A 5,958-nucleotide genomic window follows, 5' to 3' on the forward strand; every position below is an offset into this window, starting at 1 on the left:
ATAAGATTAATAAAGTTGACATTACAAAACACTACAGCAGTAGTAAAAGGAAACAATGATTTTAGTCAGAAATTTGCAATAAATAGAGGAGTAAAACAAGGAGACCCATTATCAGCAACTTTATTTAGCATAGTCATGGATGAAATGATTCAGAAGTTGGAAATCAGAGGAAACATTTCAACAAGATTAAGACAGATCTGTGCATATGCAGACGATATAGTAATTACTACAAGAACTAAGCAATCAATGGTGGACTCACTAGTGAAACTAAAGCAACAGGCAATGAAATATGGACTAATAGTGAACGAAAAAAAGACAAAGTAAATGAGATGTACAAGAAGAAAAAGCCAACAACAAAAATATGATATAGATACAATGCACATAGAGCAGGTACAGTCATTTAAATATCTCGGGTCAATAGTAAATGGAAACAATGAAATCGAAGAAGAAATTAAAAAAAGGATTGCAGCTGGAAATAGAACATTTTATGCGAATAAGAGGATATTCCAATCAAAACTAGTTTCCAGAACAATAAAATTAAAGCTGTATAAATCCATAATAAGACCTGTGGTTACATATGGCTGTGAAACCTGGGTGCTGAAAGAAGATATAATTCGAAAAGTAATGATATTTGAAAGAAAGATATTAAGGAAAATATATGGCCCAACGAGACAATCTAATAATATATGGCGAATAAAAACAAACGAAGAGCTTGAAACATTAATAAAGAGTAAGAATATAAGAAGATTTATCAAAACACAAAGATTGAGCTGGTTGGGTCATATTGAAAGAATGCCCGAAGAAAGAATTGTGAAACAAATTTACAATTGGAGACCTATTGCTACAAGATCACAAGGAAGGCCCAAAACCAGATGGATAGACGATGTCAGAAATGACATAAGAAAACTGAAGACACAGAACTGGAAGAAATGTGTGTTGAGTAGAGAAGAATGGAAGGATGTAATTGAGCAGGCCAAAGCCCATAAAGAGCTGTAGCGCCTTATAAGAAGAAGAAGAAGTCGTCAAAGAATGCAATGCAAAAAAATTCTTAGGAGTATGGATAGACACATACCTGTCTTGGGACATGCAAATTGCTATTTTAACTGAAAAGTTAAGCAGGCTCTGCTACATGATGAGAATTGTGAGAAATGTTGTATCTTTAAATGATTTAAGGACAGTATATTTCGGACAGATTCAACATGTACTTGCATGTGGTATCTCTTTCTGGGGCAGTTCACGCAAAATGCAGAAAATTTATATTTGGCTAAAACGGTTATTAAAAATTATGAAAAATGTATCCCTCTCAAGCCTAACGAAACAAATTTTCAATCAATTTCAAATATTACCTCTTCCATGTTTGCACATATTAGAAACATTGTACTTTATTCATACAAATTCTGAAATCTTCTCAAAAAATCTAGACATACACAAATACAGCACTCGTATGCATAACTCCCTCCACCTTTCTACTGTCGGCACATCCAAAACATATAATGCTCTAGGATTTTAAGGTGTAAAACTTTGTAAGAAATTGCCAGAGGAATTCAAGAATCATAGTCCAACTAAATTTAAAATTACTTGTTCTTGTACTTGTTCTATAGCACAGAGGAGTACTTAGATCATATTTTTCATTAATAGACATAACCTTTGATTTTTCTTCTCATTAATAGACATACTAACCTTGGATTTCCTTCTATTTTTATGTTATTTTATACTCTTTGATACTTTCTAATATGCATCCACCCTCTCTCTCTTCTGTCTCTTTCTCCCTTTCCCTCTGTCCTCCTTTCTCTCTCTCTCTTTTCATCTCTTCCTCTTTCCTAGGAAGAGAAAAGGACAAGAAAGGAGAGTGAGAGAGGAGAAAGAGAGAGAGAGATAAAAGTGAAAGAAAGAATCTTTCTCGGAGAGAGAGAGAGTTTTAATTCTTTCCTCTCTCCCTCTCTTTCCTCTTTCTCTTTCTCCTCTCTCTCCATTTGAGAGGGGTGGGAAGAAGGAAAGAAGGAGATGAGAGAGAGAGAGAGAGAGAGAGAGAGAGAGAGAGAAAGAAAGTCGCCCCTCTACCCCACCCTCATTTCCTTTCCCTCCCGAAAGAAAGAAAGAGAAAGAGAGAGAGAGAAAGGAAAAGAGAGAAAGAGAAAAGAGAAGAGCATCCTTCTCCTCGAGAAAGAGAGAAATTCACTCTTTCTCTCATCTCTCTCTCTTTCTCTCCTCTCTCTCTCTCTTATTCTCTCTCACTTCTTTCTCTATCTTTCTATATTTCTGTCTTTGAAAGAGAGAGAGAAAGAAAAGAAGATGAGGGGAGAGAGAGAGAGCCGAAGGGTGGGCACGGGTGGGCGAAAGAGAGAGAGAGACATAGGGGAGAGGGGGTAAAAAAGGTAAAGTGCTCCCCTGTGCTTAGCACCACGCCATGAAGGCGTATAGGGGTTGTGGGGTAACGCCCAACACTTTCTTGATCCCGGGTCTCCCCCATGGCGCAGTGGTAGCGTCATTGCCTTGTAATCAAGGGGTCCTGGGTTCGATACCCGGTGGAGACACAAGTGGTTCGGATCCCACTTTAAACTGTAGGTCCAGTCCCGATTAGCCTTACTGTGCATAAAGTGGACTTAAAACAGCAACTCAAACCAAACCAAACTTTCTTGATCCTCATGAGTGGGGGTGATGTGATCAGCATCACGCCCCTGACCGCCTTTACCCCCAAAGGTTTCCCCCAGGTACCCATGTCATTCAACGCTGGGTGGGCGCCCGGAGAGGGGGGCGCATAAGTATGTGTTAATTCATTTGTACTCAAAATTATACATGTGGATGGAAATAAATCAAATCAAATCAAAATATACAGATTAAAGTGGAGTCCAAACCTTTGTGTAAAATAACGTCTCTGGGGATAAAACTCGATCCTTTGGATTAACGAGGCAAAAGCGTTTGCGCAGAAAATTATCCTAATTGTAGTTTTGTAAACCGGTATTATTCGACATTATCCCAGCATGTTTCGTTTACTACACATTGATATTGACAAAGCCTCTTGGATTAGCTTTGTTCCACACACTTCCATGCTTTTATTAATAAGTATGAGAGTGAAAACAGACAATCTAAAGCCATGGTTATCTTATTTGCTGAAGCAATTTACAGACAATGATGGTATGGTCCATCATTGGCATGGTCCAATCCAATGTTAGCCCTTTGCATTGTCGGGCAATTCTTCCTCGGATGTTTTTGCCTTCTTGTGGCTGCTTTTCTTGTGCAGCTTTTCGCGACCAATCAGAGCAGATCTTTTGACAGCCGGGTCTCTTCGCGGATCATACTTGGAAACGTAGATTCCGAATGCAGTGAAGGCGGAGACTGCAGTGAACAGGGTAAGTAAAACTTGGAATTCCTTTTCTCTTTGCCGTGTCTCAGCCCCAAGTCTTCTCGCCTGATTGGCATCGTGCATTCTTGTAAATGCACTAGCAGGACATGTAAAATCTGAAGATTCGCGACAACACCCTCTCTGCTGAAAATACTGGTTTGGATACCTTGCTAAGTCCTTGACTATTTGTGTTCGATGATCATGGAGTCCCGTGTCTTGTGGAAATGAAAAATCCCTTATCAAGAAATCTTTGAGTGTTCTGGGTGGAGCGATCGAATACGTTTTAATCAACACCTTTCCATTTGTTAACACTGAGGTAACTTGATTCATAGGATCTTGAGGCATTCTGTTTGGTTGGATTGGATCTGCCTGGATGGTATTTTGAATTGGCTTTGAAACACTAAAGATTCCTTTGTCATATCTTCTTCTCAGAGTCTCGTTCCCAAGAATTCTGAACGCTTGCTTTACCTCCTTGACTTTGTCATTGTTTCCATCTACAAGATGAACAATCAACACTTTCCTATAGGCTCTAGTAATATCGGACTGGGTAGCTTTAGGATTGACACCCAGGACATCATAATGACTTAGTCGTTTAAAGCTGACGGAGAGGTACCGAATGTTGCACTGTGATGTACGGCGAAACATGCTCTTCTTTGTATTTTCTCGTATCTAAAAATTAAGTCCAGAAAGTAAAATGTATTACCAGAGATTTAGTTTTGCATCCAAAGGACGCAAATATTTGTAAGACGTTCATGGTTTGAAGTAACTGTAACATGCAGATTTCCTACATGCATACTTCATCGAGCTACATGTTCTACTTTCAAATCAACCGTCAAATAGTTGGAACTTTCCATAGCAACAACTTTATTATGTTTTCTCTTTGACAATAGTATATCAAATTAACTGGATTGTTGCAGTATCTCATCTGAAATAAAAGAAATGAATTCGACATACTCTAAAGAGGAAAATAAAGAAGGGACAACTGTTAATAAATACGGAGAAACTAGTACTCACTTTTATCCGCGAAGCTGTTTTTTCTTTTTCGAATAATTTCAGTGGCCACTGCCACCATCCTCGTTGGAACTTGCAGTACTGTTGCTTGACTGTTCTTAATAGTTTTAATATGTACAACTAAAATTGGGAAATAATCCTCACCAATTATTCAATTCCCATGACTACTCACCCTCAGCCTCACCCATTCTTCCTGCCGGCCCCCGTGGCGGAGTGGTTAGCACATCGCGCTACGACGCCAGGGGTCTCGGCTTGGCCATGGATGTTTGTGACTGTCCATTCATCAATTTCAACATATAATCACCATCCCCATCTTCACAAATTAGCCAAAAAGTGGCAGTAAAATAAAACAAATTAAAAAAACAATAAAAATCACCCATTCTTCCGGGGTATACCACTGGTGGCCGAAAGACAATACTCGGAATGAAATTCCACCTCCTCAATGTCCCAAGATTTTTGGTTCCACCTCTGGATGTTCCTTGCACTAATGCGTGGTTCAGTGGCGACATGAGCGTAACATGAGACTAACTTTGGTGGGGCAGAGTCCAGCTTGGGGTTTAACTTTCTTTGTGGGGGCAGAGTAGAACTTTGGGCTCAAATCTGGGGGGCATAATCGAAAATTTTTCTATCGCATAAAAATAGCATGTAGGACTATTTTGCTATTACATTTGTGAAATCATAAAAATTACTCATTGCTTTTCTCCTAAGGTCCCAGGAGTTCAAGAAAAGTACCATTATCGTCTAAATTTTAATATATCTGAAAATTTTGGAGGGGCAAGTGCCCCCTTGCCCCCCGCCAAGTTACGCCTATGAGTGGTCAATAAAGAAGGGCTATGGTAGGCAACACGTCCCATGTGTTTTATATGTATAAAGAAAACATTTTCCCCTTGTACAGCCAACGACAAATATAATAGAAATCGTTCATCGAAATTGACATTCTTTTTTATGCTACACCTTGCGTTGAAAGGAATGGAGTATTGTTGATTCGAAGCAGTTCTCGTCTACTTATTGCCATTTTTATTTCAATTCACTATCATCACAATGTGGAAAATAGACTGAATGAAAATGGTCATTGACAATTCGCCTACTGTTTCTTTTGGGGTTGGGTGTACCTTCCAATCGTGATCTCGAGAAGCCGGAAAATCATTTCCCGAAGTCGGATCGGGACAGAACTGTCGGTACCGTCGAACCCCAACTATTCGCGGTTTAAATTACCACCGTAGTACTAGTGTCGCTGCCACTATGGGTGTTTGTTTTGTCTGTACAGTTTATAGAAATATTGAAAATTTAGAAAATTTGCGTCCATATTTTTTAAGGCACTGGAATTGTAAAGGTGATTATTAAATAGCTGATTATTGAGCTATGATCCTCATGGGGGTCCTTTTAAGGCGAGGTTTCAGTTATGACTTTGTTTTTTCCCGAGTTCTTTACTGCTTTCATTTGAAAATTTTGATTTTCTCAAAATTTCGGGAGGGGCTGTAGCCCCCATCAGCCCTCCCTCTGCGTACGCCAGTGGGCCGAAGCGTGGAAACAGTTCCAGAATCTCCCGAGAGATGTCATATAGCTCAACTGAAAATACATATGAATCTGTGTGTGCAACGTGT

This window comes from Lepisma saccharinum, chromosome 9 (assembly GCF_977018435.1).
Source record: "Lepisma saccharinum chromosome 9, izLepSacc3.1, whole genome shotgun sequence".
In the NCBI taxonomy this organism is placed as follows: Eukaryota; Metazoa; Arthropoda; class Insecta; order Zygentoma; family Lepismatidae; genus Lepisma; species Lepisma saccharinum.